Source organism: Ictalurus punctatus, unplaced genomic scaffold (assembly GCF_001660625.3).
Source record: "Ictalurus punctatus breed USDA103 unplaced genomic scaffold, Coco_2.0 Super-Scaffold_100058, whole genome shotgun sequence".
In the NCBI taxonomy this organism is placed as follows: Eukaryota; Metazoa; Chordata; class Actinopteri; order Siluriformes; family Ictaluridae; genus Ictalurus; species Ictalurus punctatus.
In genome coordinates this window covers 500001-514828 of record NW_026521089.1, presented here as the reverse complement: position 1 = coordinate 514828, position 14828 = coordinate 500001, and the positions used below count along the sequence as shown (strand labels likewise).

General features: G+C 40.2%; 1 protein-coding gene and 4 non-coding genes across 9 annotated transcripts in view; 2 read left to right on the top strand and 3 right to left on the bottom strand.

Moving 5' to 3' along the window:
- Positions 1-3048: 3048 nt before the first annotated feature.
- trnag-ucc (transfer RNA glycine (anticodon UCC)) lies at positions 3049-3120 on the bottom strand. Its single transcript has one exon. It is a non-coding gene; the product is annotated as a tRNA-Gly (tRNA).
- Positions 3121-3216: 96 nt separating this feature from the next.
- trnav-aac (transfer RNA valine (anticodon AAC)) lies at positions 3217-3289 on the top strand. Its single transcript has one exon. It is a non-coding gene; the product is annotated as a tRNA-Val (tRNA).
- A 1201-nt stretch (positions 3290-4490) lies between these two features.
- Positions 4491-4562, bottom strand: trnag-ucc (transfer RNA glycine (anticodon UCC)). The gene has a single exon. It is a non-coding gene; the product is annotated as a tRNA-Gly (tRNA).
- Positions 4563-4658: 96 nt separating this feature from the next.
- trnav-aac (transfer RNA valine (anticodon AAC)) lies at positions 4659-4731 on the top strand. Its single transcript has one exon. It is a non-coding gene; the product is annotated as a tRNA-Val (tRNA).
- A 9520-nt stretch (positions 4732-14251) lies between these two features.
- LOC128630608 (NLR family CARD domain-containing protein 3-like) overlaps positions 14252-14828 on the bottom strand; it is a 15877-nt gene continuing 15300 nt past the window's right edge. For all 5 annotated transcript variants that reach the window (XM_053679005.1, XM_053679007.1, XM_053679006.1 and 2 more), the window contains one exon: positions 14252-14828. This exon is cut by the window's right edge and continues 206 nt beyond it. The gene's annotated coding sequence lies outside the window, so the exon portion shown is untranslated.

Below are 14828 nucleotides of genomic sequence, written 5' to 3'. Positions count from 1 at the left end.
TTTTTTTTTTTTTTTTTTTTGTTTACAATTCTTGCATGCTCCTCCAGTTTTTAAAACAGCAGTTATTGATACCAATAAAGTTATAATACACACAGTCACACCCGACTCACAGAAAGTCCATATCAGATTCAAAACATTAAAACAAATTTAAAAACAAAAATCTCACACTGTTCTATATTAGTCAGCTCAATCTGAAGTGCGCACACACACACATTTTTCTTCTTTTCCTTTTTTCCTTTCCACACAGAAGACAGGCCTGCTTGCGCAGATAAGAACAGATAGGAACACACACATACACCCCTTTCTATCAACAACATCGGCACACTCATATACACATTGTGTCACACACTCTCTTACACATATTTAGTTATTACATACACACCATTGTGGTCTCAGAATATAAAACGCCTTCACACCAGCTCCGTATGTATGAAGCTTACAGTCACATAAATTAAATACAACTTTTTCAAAAAAAATTATTATTATTATTCTCCCTTTTTTCTTTTTTTCCCTTTTTTCTTTTTCCCTAAATCTTATCAAGCGTCTAATGTATGGAGCTCTTGTTCAGAGCACTAATAAATACTTTTTCCCTGTCTCCAAAACTTACACGCTCTCACACCACACTCATATTCTAAGCACATATATTTTAAGCACACACATTTGTTAGTACATATTCCATTCATACACCGGGCATGCTGTATTGCACGACCCGGACCTGGGCCCAGGATTTATTCCCCTCTCTATCCAGCCCTGGAATCTAATCTATCTATCTTTTATCTAATCCTTTTCCAGCGGTATTAGGGGTCCCCACCAATGCAGCCGCCACTAGACTGCTAGTCTAGTCTAGTAGCCGGTATCTGGGGTCTGAGGCCTCATTTTCCACCTGCTTTCTATCCAGCCCTGGAGTACTTCTCTATTTCTCTACTCTTTTTTCTACCTTTTTTCCCTTCCTCCAGCGGTATTGCAGGACTTTCACTCACACAACACATATACCATTTCTTTATTACAATTATAAAAAGTACATTCTACAATCTACACTTCTCTTACCTATTCTCACTCACTCCAGGTTCTTTTGGAGACCCACTTAGTCTTTCTTCCCACCCCGGGGCTTCTCAATCGTAACAACAGACCACTAAAACAGAGCTTTGACATAACAGGCGTCTGCAATGCCTTTTCCTATACGGCCTGTCTGTTGCTTAGAGAGCGAAGTCTCACGGAAGAGATTCCAGACATATAGATCTTAGCCCAGTCCCATCTGGGGTGCCAAATGTTGGTTCGAATTTAGCCTATTACCCAAAAACATTTAAAATTCAACTTAGAAGCCAATACTCACATCTACCTCTGAGACCAGTTGGAGATAGAAAAAATACACCAGCCGTGAGTGAGAAGAAGCAAGGGTCCAGCTTTATTGTTTCATTCCACCACACGAGATCCACACCGATGAGAATTCTCAGAAGTGATCCCCATATCCTGAGCTTAAGCTCCAGTATTTATACTGTATTTACACACTAGATAACCCATAGGTTTCCAGAAAAGGCCTATTTCACGTACCCATAGAATTGAAACCAGGGATTTTAATTTACACATAAAATCAGAACCCAGGCATTTCAAACAACCCAGGAAACAAAAACCCAGAGTTTCTAGTTACCTAGGTTGTCAAAAACCAGGATTCTCATTTACCTAGGTTGTCAAAAACCAGGATTCTCATTTACCTAGGTTGTCAAAAACCAGGATTCTCAATTCCCTAGGTTAAAAAAATGACGTAAGCAAGACGACTAAACAACCGGGAGGGACCTTGGTCTTATCGTTATCTCGAGGGGGGGGGGGGCAGCCACCCTTATAACTGGCTTTCTTCATGGTTCTCTAAAAATTAAGGCTTTCCTTGCGAGACGAGAATCTTCACCATCTGAATCATGAGTAAGTTATATTTTCCTTTTTTTCCTGTATTTCTCGTTTATAATTTATTTTCATATTTGCACTATATTTCTTAGTTTATATATATTTATACTACTTGAAAAGCGGTTTACTGTACTTCCAACTTCTTAATATCATTACAGTTCTACTGTCCTGCATATCCTACTATTCTGTTTTTTATAGAGTTTCTCTATTACTATAAGATATTATTAAAGTTATTCATGTGTGTGTATGAGGAAGAGAGAGTGTGTTTATGTATGTTGTGTCTACTTGCCCGCCCTTGACTGCACGAGTGTGTGTGTGTGTGTTTTTAGCACTCCTCAGCTCGTACACTTCTTTTTGACTTTTTTTTGACTATTACTGCTCTTAAATTGCTCGTAATTCCAATCTGTCAATGTCCGCCTAATCCCGCTTCTATGTGTCTAGGTGCCCGTTTTTCCTTCTTCTCCCTTATGTTTATTTTATGACATTTTTTATCCACAACAGCAGATTTCCTTCTTTTGTGCTTTCATAGCAAAGCAGTTAACATTTGCTTACAAAATGAAAGGGAGTCTCTGGTTTTCCACAGAAAGTGGAAGCCTGGCTCTTTCGTTGCTCAATAAGACTATGTGCGTGACTGGAAAATTTTCCATAAAGTACTGGTCGCCAAGTTCACCTATCAGCAAGAGGTCTACGCCCGAAAAAGGCTGGGAGCGGTTTCCCTTCCATTGAGCTTTTGAAGGCAGCTATGCTCACCTGAAGATTGGACAACGCTGCTTAAGACCAATCAGCATATAGACATTTTTGCTTATTACATATAAAACATTGACTATATAGATGGCTGATTGCGGAAAATGTACACCTCTCATCACAATTTGCATGCTAGCTTGTCGCTAACAAAAGACAGACACGGAGAGACGGCATTTTCTAACATTTTCGCCCCTGTTCACGGGTCAAACGTGCCCTGTTGGATAATGCTGTGTTTACAAACAGCAAAGAAGCACTAAGAGTTCAAGTGGGAAGCAGAAAGAGTTGTGGGAGGCCTGCAGTGAAGCCTATGGCACATTCTGTTCCCCATTTACTTTCAGGTAGGTGATTCTTTCTTTTTGTGCCAACTACCATAAAGCAGCTCCAGAGGCTCCGAGTTAGAATCCATGCATTGGCCGGGAATCGAACCCGAGTCAACTGCTTGGAAGGCAGCTATGCTCACCTCTATACCACCAATGCCACACTAGGCAGTTCAACCCTGCTGAACAAAAGTTTAAGTATGTGCTCTTCTCATCAGCAGACTGTAGGGAAGAGCCGACTCACACCTTTGTCATGGTTTCTGTAGTGTAGTGGTTATCATGTTTGCCTAACACGCAAAAGGTCCCTGGTTCGAGACCGGGCAGAAACAAGATAGCAATTTTGAACTTTGCTTTAATAACTGACCGGTTGTCATCACTGTAGGATCAGGTCCTCCAGGAACAGCTGGAAAGCGACACCTTGGACAGAGCAGATTTCCTTCTTTTGTGCTTTCGTAGCAAAGCAGTTAACATTTGCTTACAAAATGAAAGGGAGTCTCTGGTTTTCCACAGAAAGTGGAAGCCTGGCTCTTTCGTTGCTCAATAAGACTCTGTGCGTGACTGGAAAATTTTCCATAAAGTACTGGTCGCCAAGTTCACCTATCAGCAAGAGGTCTACGCCCGAAAAAGGCTGGGAGCGGTTTCCCTTCCATTGAGCTTTTGTAGCAAGGCAGATAACAGCTGCTTTCAAAATCACGGGCAGTCTCTGCTTTTCCACTGAATGTGGAAGCCTGGCTCTTTCCTTCATCAAGAAGACAAGAGTAATGATGCGCTTGAGAAGAGGTTGCGACTTGTAATTCCCCACCTCCAAGCGGGAAAACGCAAAGCAAACGCACCCTCAACTTGAAATCGCCATTCGTCAACAGTGGGAAGTCTTCTCATCTACCAGTTCCTTCGCTGTTCATCGAGTGACGTCGAGTCGGCATGACGGATTCAGAACTCACAAAGTGGCACTTACCTCGGTCTTTATTTGCTTTAGATCAGGGTTGTCCAGTCTTCTCCAGAATGGGCCAGTGTGGTTGCAGGTTGTCATTCTAACCAAGCAGAAGCCACACTTTAGTCTATTGAAAGCCAAGATCAGCGGATCCAACAATTGGAATCAGGTGTGGCTCCTGCTAGATTGGAACGAAAAGCTGAAGATTGGACAACGCTGCTTAAGACCAATCAGCACATAGACATATTTGCTTATTAAATATAAAACATTGACTATATAGATGGCTGATTGTGGAAAATGTACACCTCTCATCACAGTTTGCATGCTAGCTTGTCGCTAACAAAAGACAGACACGGAGAGACGGCATTTTCTAACATTTTCGCCCCTGTTCACGGGTCAAACGTGCCCTGTTGGATAATGCTGTGCTTACAAACAGCAAAGAAGCACTAAGAATTCAAGTGGGGAGCAGAAAGAGTTGTGGGAGGCCTGCAGAGAAGCCTAGGGCACATTCTCTTGACCCATTAATTTTTAGGTAGGTGATTCTTTCTTTTTGTGCCAACTACCATAAAGCAGCTCCAGAGGCTCCGAGTTAGAATCCATGCATTGGCCGGGAATCGAACCCGGGTCAACTGCTTGGAAGGCAGCTATGCTCACCTCTATACCACCAATGCCACACTAGGCAGTTCAACCCTGCTGAACAAAAGTTTAAGTATGTGCTCTTCTCATCAGCAGACTGTAGGGAAGAGCCGACTCACACCTTTGTCATGGTTTCTGTAGTGTAGTGGTTATCATGTTTGCCTAACACGCAAAAGGTCCCTGGTTCGAGACCGGGCAGAAACAAGATAGCAATTTTGAACTTTGCTTTAATAACTGACCGGTTGTCATCACTGTAGGATCAGCTCCTCCAGGAACAGCCGGAAAGCGACACCTTGGACAGAGCAGATTTCCTTCTTTTGTGCTTTCATAGCAAAGCAGTTAACATTTGCTTACAAAATGAAAGGGAGTCTCTGGTTTTCCACAGAAAGTGGAAGCCTGGCTCTTTCGTTGCTCAATAAGACTATGTGCGTGACTGGAAAATTTTCCATAAAGTACTGGTCGCCAAGTTCACCTATCAGCAAGAGGTCTACGCCCGAAAAAGGCTGGGAGCGGTTTCCCTTCCATTGAGCTTTTGTAGCAAGGCAGATAACAGCTGCTTGCAAAATCACGGGCAGTCTCTGCTTTTCCACTGAATGTGGAAGCCTGGCTCTTTCCTTCATCAAGAAGACAAGAGTAATGATGCGCTTGATTCGATGGGTAGGGGTAGACATGGCCAGGGAATAAGAGAAACAATACAGAGCAGCAAGTAGTTACACAGACTCCTGAATGTTCTCAATAACCATACATTTCATGTAAACACCAACCAGAAAAACTGAAAATATATGTACACACTGTATTTCACAATAATTAACAATGGTCAAGTCCATCAATAACGCAAATGTCCAAGTCTGTTAAGATCAGTACCCCAACTAAACTTTCTAAATCTTACGGTTCGGTCCCCATTTGGGCGCCACTCTGTAGCGTGTTACCTTATGGGGTTTGGACGCCAGACAGTTCAAATTAACAGTCACTTATAACTTATAATTTGGACATCACTCAGAATAAAAAAATCAGTAGGCTACTCAATTCTTACAAAATAAGTTTATTATTATTTATGCAATAAACATAAGAAAATACAGATCGTTTCAGTCATAGAAACTGAAATAATGAAAACCAAAAAGTTAATAAACGCACCCATAAGGAAACAAGGCTCTATTCATTAAAGAAAATTTTCACACACAAAAGGCAGAAAAAAAAACATTTAACCCCAAAATAATTCTTAACCAAAACTAAAAGTTGTTCACTTTAAAAGCTGCACTTCAATGGCGGTGATTTAGGCGTACGGGAGTTCGTGATCCCGAAAGCATGGGAAACCGGCAGTCAGATTCCGCTTAACACTCTGAGTTCTTTACAGACAGTAACATCCAATGATTTAAACATACTGGTTCTCTACAAAAGTATTAAAGAAAGGATCTCAAAACCGTGATGTGCCTCCGAACCCTCAAAACTCCGCTCGCTCGTTTATTCACCTTGGCAGAATATTCCCGAAGTGTTCGCCAGCCTCCTGAATCAATATCCACAAGGTTATAATCCACAGTAAGAGCATTAGCATGGTCCTTGGCAAACGCACACCATCAGTTCCGCCATTCCCACCTGGCTCTCATTTCCGTGTCCCGCTTTCTCTCACCTAGTCACCTGTTCTTTTTATTGCTTCCTAAGACCCCACCCTTCTCTTCATCTCTTTTTTTACTTCCGTTAATTAAAACACCACGGAATGGAACGGACTCCGCTTCTGTGTCACTAAATGGTAAAATGGTAAATGGCGCACTTATAAAACACTTTTATCCAAAGCGCTTTACACTGTGTCTCTTTTACCCATTCACACACCAATGGTAGCAGAGCTGCCATGCAAGGTGCTAACTTGCCATCAGGAGCAACTTGGGGTTCAGTGTCTTACCCAAGGACACTTTGGCATGTGGAGTCATGTGGACTGAGAATCAAACTGCCAACCCTACGATTAGTGGATTAGTGGACAACCCACTCTACCACCTGATCCACAGCCGCCCCTGTCACCGTGTAGCTATCTGTTACAAATGAATGGGAAAATATCCTTGGCATCCCTGCAATTCAAGGATGTTGTAATTGGTAAGTTGTGATGTCAAAAGAATCTGTACCAAGTTGATACTAAAATTTTAAAAAGAATGATACGATAACGTTTTTTTTTCAGTACCGGCAGTACCAAGTATTCTCCTGCTTTCTGATTGACTTTCTTTTGTAGGTATTAATTAACCGTGATTTCCACTCAGCCATCTTACTAGAATTTGTGTAGGTTAGGAATAAGACTGAGGATGGAGTTGTACAGTTTTGTAGTGTGTATCATTTGTAAATATTGTTAACTTCTTTACCATAGCCATGCTGAGGGAGGCGTTGACTAAATTAGAGATGGTGCTGGACCAACAAACCACTGAGCTTGCTTCAACTACAGGTGTTCCAGGTGCAGTCTTTGGATACTGATGAAGATTTACTGCCCTGCAAGATCTTCCTCAACTGCGTAGTCTGGAGCAAAGGATGCAACAGAGCCCAGATTGCAAGCAAAAACTGGTGAGAATTTTTTTCTTTTTTTGTTAACAATTGCTTGCACAATTACACAGCTACTGAGAGTGTTTGTTTTCTCAAGGTGACACACTCGTACTCAAAGCACAACATTCAACACCACTTTGATATGAGGGAACAGTTATGACCTAATCTTTGGTAGAGGAGCAAAACATGGAAAGCACACAGGGCAGGGTAACTGCAGGAGTAGTGAGAAGCACTGACACAGTTGACAAGGCAATACATGCTTATTAATTATTTATATTTTATATTATTTTATATTATATTATTGTTTTAAAAATCATCGGTTTCGGGTAAACTGGTTGGCGCTTATTGACAGGGCAGATGTGCTCGACTGCACCTGGCGCATATTGAAGAGGGTGATTGCTAACTCCCTTGCAAAGAACCTCAATTGGAGGGGAGTCAATGGAAAGACTTCACTGGCCACTCTCCAACTTGGAGAGGTCATGATTGGTAAGTATATCTGTTTACATACAGAATTAGCTGTCTCTCTCAGATTATATGTAAGGGGTAATCCACAGCTAGATGTGCATTAAACAATTTTAGTGCATGATGTGGAGGAAAAGAACCACTCGTTCAAATCGTCACCTAGCCATGGATTACCCCGCTTATACCATGGTCTTTCCACAATTAATAACATTAAAGCTGTCATTGATTTTATTAGCACAAACTTTGATTAGAAGTTTAAAATGACAGTTAATTTCTATTAGCCCTTAACAGCAATTTTTAATTACCTTAATCTGATTAAAGTCAAGTTACTCGAAGTAAGCACTAATCGAATTAAGACATGTCGAGTACTCCTGTTTTAGTCGCATTATCAACGTGTATTACAGACATGTAAACACCTGAATCACATTATTAACGTTGTGTGAGTTTTCACCACATTTTGCGACAGGACACGTACACACACGGCAGTGCTCAACATTTTACGGCGAACAAGAGAGCACCGCTGCATCCCAAACCGCATACTTGCCTACTATAGGCCTGTAGTTAGGAAAATACATCTATCTCGGCTACTATAGAGACGCTAAGTGCACGATTTGGGATGCAGCTCACGGCTTCAAGCAGTTGTCTATTTGCACGTACAGCATGACAAATAAATAACTGCGTTAAAGCGTTCATAAAAAAAATAAATAAAAACACCCAAAACTGTATACTATACCATAACGAAGACGAACTGTATGTTGATACGTGAAATTCTGGAGGGACATCGGACGGTGTGGCGCGGTGACACCTTAATCACGTTATTATCTTACTCAGAGTAAGGTCAATAATTAGATTACTGCTGTCCATGTAAACATAGTCAGTGTTGCGCAGCAGTAGTGTAGTAAAACTGAGAGTTGAATTACTTCACAAACAGTGATGGTAACACCTCATTGCTGAGAAATATAATGTAACTTTTCACCAGCAAAGTTATTTTTTTTGTTAAAGTTGCAGACAGCACCGGCAAGAAGTGTCTGTGTGTATGAATGTGTGTTAACGAATGTCTCTGTATGCTCGAGTGTATGTGCGTGTGTGTGTTTGTGTGTGCATGTAGGCTGCGCGTTGATTTAGAAATGTTCACAGTGATCAAACTGACTGGAACTACCTGTGCAATAAACGGTTATAATGCACACCTTCCAGCCATTCAGAATCCAATATTCACACTGACCATGGTATAAACGTAATTAATGCTTAAGATTCATAATAAGCTTACGATATGTATTGCTTTCTTCCAATGTTCATAGAAACCTCTTCACGGCTAAAGCTGCAGAGATGGAGGTTGAGGGGACCATGAAGAGGTGGCTCCAGCTGGCATCAGATTGAGAGTGCGGGTGCAAGAGAAGACTTTTGAAAACTTTTGCAAAAAGAAGGTATTTAGAGTGTTTTAACTGTGGTGTCTTTGTTAATTTGTTAAAATGTTCATATTATAGTCTATTTTTGATTGTTTATAAAAGTCCTTGCTGTTTTTAAGTGGTTGAAATTGTGTGTGTGTGTGTGTGTGTGTGTGTGTGTGTGTGTGTGTGTGTGTGTGTGTGTGTGTGTGTGTGTGTGTGTGTGTGTGTGTGTGTGTGTGTGTGTGTGTGTGTGTGTGTGTGTGTGTGTGTGTGTGTGTGTGTGTGTGTGTGTGTGTGTGTGTGTGTGTGTGTGTTGGTAGCTGGGTGGCTATACAGTTGCGATCGGAAGTTTACATACCACTTGCAGAATCTACAAAATCTTAATACTCTTAACAAAATAAGATTGATCATAAAAATCCTAAGTTTCTTATTTAGTACCGCCATGAATAAGCTATTTCACATAACAGATGTTTACATATAGTCCACAAGATAATAGCTGAATTAATCAAAATTACCCCCATTCAAAAGTTTACACACGTTTGCTTCTTAATACTGTGTGTCGTTACCTGAATGATCCACGACTCTTTTTATGTGTTATGATAGTTGTTCATGAGTCCCTTGTTTGTCCTGAGCAGTTAAACTGCCCACTGTTCTTCAGAAAAATCCTCCAGGTCCTTCACATACTTTGCTTTTCCTGCATATTTTAGCCCTTTCCAGTAGCGGTTATATGATGTTCCGATCCATCTTTTCACACTGAGGACAATTGAAGGACTCGTACACGACTATTCCAAAAGGTGCAAACATTCACTAATGCTCAAGAAGGTAACAGCATGCATTAAGAGCCTGGCTGTAAACGTTGTAAACAGGATGATCATGTCATTTTTTTTGTCTTCTGGGATACTTCTTCTATGCTGTATTAACCATCTTTCTGTAATAAACCTTTTTCACCTCAGAGGACGAGTCTGCAAGTGTTGTCTAATTTCCACGACACAACTCAGTTTTTAGATTTTTTTATTTTATTTTTAAGAAAAATAATTAAAATTCAATAACCTTTTGACTGTATGAGGTACCGGTAAATAAGCAAAAACATAGTACTACTTTCATAAAATGTCATGTGCAGCTTGATGGTAATTATAGTAATGTATAGTAATTCTGAGTCTTGAACAGTAAACTCTCAAGTGTCATTGTCATGTCACAGCAAACCAGCGACTCCGTTTCTCAGAATGCACCTCAGACTACAAACATGGCAAACACAAACTACAACTCCAAACCAACACACCGACATTGTTAACCTTCTCCAGAATACTAATCAGACAAACCTGTTACCAATGAACCCACTACATTAGAGAAGGAAATACTGGATGTGAAGTGTATTAGCGCTAATGTGTGTGTGAATAGACTATCAGTTTAGATACTGACTCTGAACACTACTAACATGCAGTGCTTTCTTGGGGTGGTGATGAACATCACCTTTTTTCTTCTCTCCTCCCCTCCCTTTCCTAAATATTCCATTGAGAAGAAAAAAACAGTTTTTTCTGAACAGTTAATAAAGCTGAGGCTCGAAGGCAAGTCGCTGGCATAGAAAGTCTGCTGTTACCACTGCAAGTACCAGAAGTCACTGACTGCAAAACTGTGTTTACAAGGAGAGTCACTGCAGTCATCAAAGTAGATGGGATAGAGATCTGCTGGGCTAGCAGTGTGGATGAAAGGGCTCTTGCTTCATTTTGTGCTTATTTTGTCTTCTGTTCAACATATCCATCTCATTTGAAGAACACTCTTCAAGAAACAGATTTTTCTTCAGCAATATGTTTTGAAACTTACTATGGATGGTGACAAGCCTCTACCTACTCCAGTTACCAGAGTAATCAACCTCTTACAGTAATATCTGCCAAAAATGCCTCGCCTATTCTGGTGTCCTAAATGCTCTCAGAGAACGATTGTCAAATTAATCCAGCACATTGGTCTCAATCATGCACATGAGGCAAATTTTTCAATAACTTTTGGTCTTAATGACTGTCAGAGGACCTTTTCAAAGTATGAGTCCTTTAGATGTCATATTTACCAAAAGCATAAACACAACGGACTATGGCTGATGATCCTCAGCATCTGCTTGAGGAAGTTGAGGAAGAATGTTATAATGACGATGGTACTTTTGAAGTTTGCAATCCCCTCGGGTCTAAACGTAACAAGCAAAAACTGTGTGCAATCTACTATACAGTTGGAAATATGGGTACAAAGTATTGCTCTCAGTTAAAACATTAATTTAGCTTTACTTCCTTTTGTTATCATTATTATTCATACTGTGTGAAATGTGAGGATGAGTGGACTGTCCTCTCACCAGATGAGGAGGTTGATTACCAGGCACTAGATATATATACAATGTTGTTGACAATTTACTTATTAGCACTAGGTATTCTTGCTGAAGACAAAACAGCCCCACTTTATATTGATTTTACTCTTCACCCTTTAATCTATCTTTCTTCTTCTCATTATTATTATTATTATTATTATTATTATTATTATTATTATTATTATTAGAGTAGTAGCCTAGTAGTATTCATCTTAGCATAGGATTAGGAAGTGATTTCTAAAAACTGTCAATCACACCTTCATGCTAAATCTGTACATGATGTCAATGGTTCACTGCTCCTCTCTTAAAGTCGAGGGACCCTCGACTTTAACTCTTTTTATTGCAAAAGCGGCTGCAAAAATAATTTTGTGCAGATGGAAAAAAACGTATTAGGCTAAGCAAATGGCCTGAGTTTTTTTTTTCCTAGCAGTTTTTGTTATGTATATGTATTTCATCAGCGCTGCTACGAGTTTCTTCCCCCCCCTCCCCCGGTAACACTAATATAGCCTTATTCTGTTTACTCAGAAAGACTATAACTTTATTTTCAGTTCCTCTCCTTAACTTCAGTCACTTCCTCACTGAAACCTATAATCAGAATAACTCCAAAGCTCAGGTCTAAGCCTAAGTCTCCACTCTAAATCATGTGTCTAGAACACAGGCTCTGAACTCTTATCTAACACATTTGGTGTTTTATCTGCTCTAAAGCACCCACCTCAGCTCGTGCAGGCCGCTTAATTAGCTGATGACTTGAACCAGGTGAGTTTGGTGAAGGTTCTAATTGAACATCCTCAGGAGTGTAAAGAAGCCTCTCTCTAATATCTTTCTCACCGGTTCAACTCCAACTTCATCACCACCCCAAGAAAGCACTGCATGTTAGTAGTGTTCAGGTTCAGTATCTAAACTGATAATCTATTCACACGTACTACACTTCACATTCAGTATTTCCTTCTCTAATCTAGTGGGTTCATAATAAAACTGCCATATTTAATCATGAGCACCAAAAGTCATGTTTATTCTCATCACTGCTCCTGTGTAACTTAATAGGTTCCGTAGGAGGCCTCAACTATTTCACTCAAGAATATCCACAAATAGGGAAGAAGATTACAGAGATAAATGTAATGTTTACATTAAATCAACGATTATCAAGAGAGAGAAAGAAAGTGAGTTCTAGACCTCTGACCTGTACATGATGTCATCAAAGATCTTATGGTTTACTGCTCCAATTTAATTGTGTGTGTGTGTGTGTGTGTGTGTGTGTGTGTGTGTGTGTGTGTGTGTGTGTGTGTGTGTGTTAGGGATGCACCGATGCCGATGACACTCAGGTGTCAGCCTGATACTGTGTTCATGTACTCGTACTTGTAAAACTACCCCGATACAACCGCACCGACACCACTTTATGACAACGTGACATAGCCTAACCTCTCGTCGTCACTTGAGTAGGTAGTCGGAAGAGGAGCAATGTCAGCAAATCGTCACACGCACGTAATGCGACACCGCTAGCTTTAGCCTCAGAGTCACCGACACTGACTTTCTTCAGTTTACTTTCTGTCAGCGTTATATTTTATTCCCAACATGACCTCAGTCCTCATCAGACGGAGGAGAAATCATCACATGACTGAGGAAGAAAGTATGTGTCCTCTAAGTCAGGGATTAAACACCACCGAGAAGGTTTATAAACTTTATAAAGCGGAGTTTGTGGAGCACGGAAGCATGACAGTGATGCGGTCGCAAGCTGCTCAAAAGGTTTATTTTAATTTAAGTTTGTCATTATATGCTGTATTTGCACGCTTGCAGTGTAAATTCTGTCAGAAGTGATGTATTAGTAACGAGTCCTCGTTGCTGATCACGCGTGGTGTAGACGCGCTGATACAGAGTGTAGCGCGAGTAAGATCAGTAATGTCTAATTCAAACATTATGATCAAAAGTAAACAAGTAAAATAATGTCTAAAGACAATGAGCTAAATGTCTAAAGACAATGTATATATAATGTCTAAAGCCAAAGCTCCTCCGTTTACTTGTATTTGTTTACAGCGTGGTCTTTCCCTCATCAATATGGCGGACATGTTGACATGAATGCTTACGTGCGCATGCGCGTAGTATTTCTTTACAACGTGAACTCGCCAGCTACACACACACATTTTTGTCCTTTTTGTGTTTATTTCTTGAGAAATCGAAGAGAGAAGCTCGAATGTTAAGTGAATGTCCAATATAAACCCAACTTTACCTCGGTTTATCAGTTTATACATTAAAAACATTACAGAAATATAAAGTTATTTTAGCTGCTAAATTACTTAGCCACTTTTACACTCACTGTTGTTTATTTTAGTTGCTATAAGCAGGGAGCAAACAATGGATTTTAGGATAAAGTAAGGTTATAAATAGTGCCGCTAAAACAGAATTACAAATCTCTCCTCATGAGTTAAATAGTGCACTAGATAGGGTGTAGACCGTCATTATTTCATCCCTAATGTAGTGCACTTAAACCGGAAATGACATCGATTTGGGATTCAGCCACACAGCTTCCGTTTAACTTACCTCGGGTTTAAAAACAGAACGTTTTATTTTTAATTCCTCAAACACAGACAAAATAACCAGCTTTTATGTTTAAACCGGATCTAACTGTAAAACTGTCAGAAATTATTTAATTTGGAGATGATTCGTTCGGTGTAATAACTCAACTGCTCGGGAGATACCCGCTGCAGCTTTTTCTTCTTCTGTGATTTCTACTGGTCGGAGACGCAGCTGTTAGGCGCGTTACCGCCACCGCGTGGACTGGAGGATATAGTTCCTGGTTGGAGGAAGCCTAACCTAACAAATTTACACCAATAATTTCCACTCATGGTTTTATTAGACCTATTTATTATTCCAGTGGAGTTTATGACCTCTTCATGAATGCCAGCAGTGAGTCGTTCACTGTGTCTTACCCAGATATACTGAGTGAAATACTGAGTCACCACAAGCTCAATCTCTAAATGTTTAACAGCACCAAAGCTTTCAATTCTGGTGACTTTGGGAGTATTTATTTATTTATATGATCATATAATGTAACAAAAATTAACATAAGCATGTGCTGCACAACATTTCATTAGTTTAATTTTACATTTGAATTTACTGTAAAGCGCTTTGCTAAATTTTACTACGTAAACTTTTATAGGTATTAAAACTGGTTACTGTTTGGTTGATGACAAACTCCATATTTTTATACCTTGGAGCTCTGTGTTACCATGGTAATTTATGAACAATTACTAACAACATTAACTTCATCGATGCAAGTTTACATTATATTTGATACTTGACCATTGATACGTCCTCAGTTGTATTTCTGTTTGTACTATGTTCCATTCGTGTGTCTATGTCAGGGGAGGGATGGGTGTCTTGTCTCCTCCTCTTTTAAGCCCAGTCCACTGCAATGCATCATGTTCCGGCTTGCCATTGGACGATCACATCTTGTACGTGCCTGCTCCCGCCTCGTGCTTTGGGATGAGTTGGCTGTACATTTCCGGACGTGTACTTAAGCCTCGTCAGTCTCCATCCCCGGGGCAGATCGGTGCCGTTGCTTTGTACAGCAGATATTTGGTTAC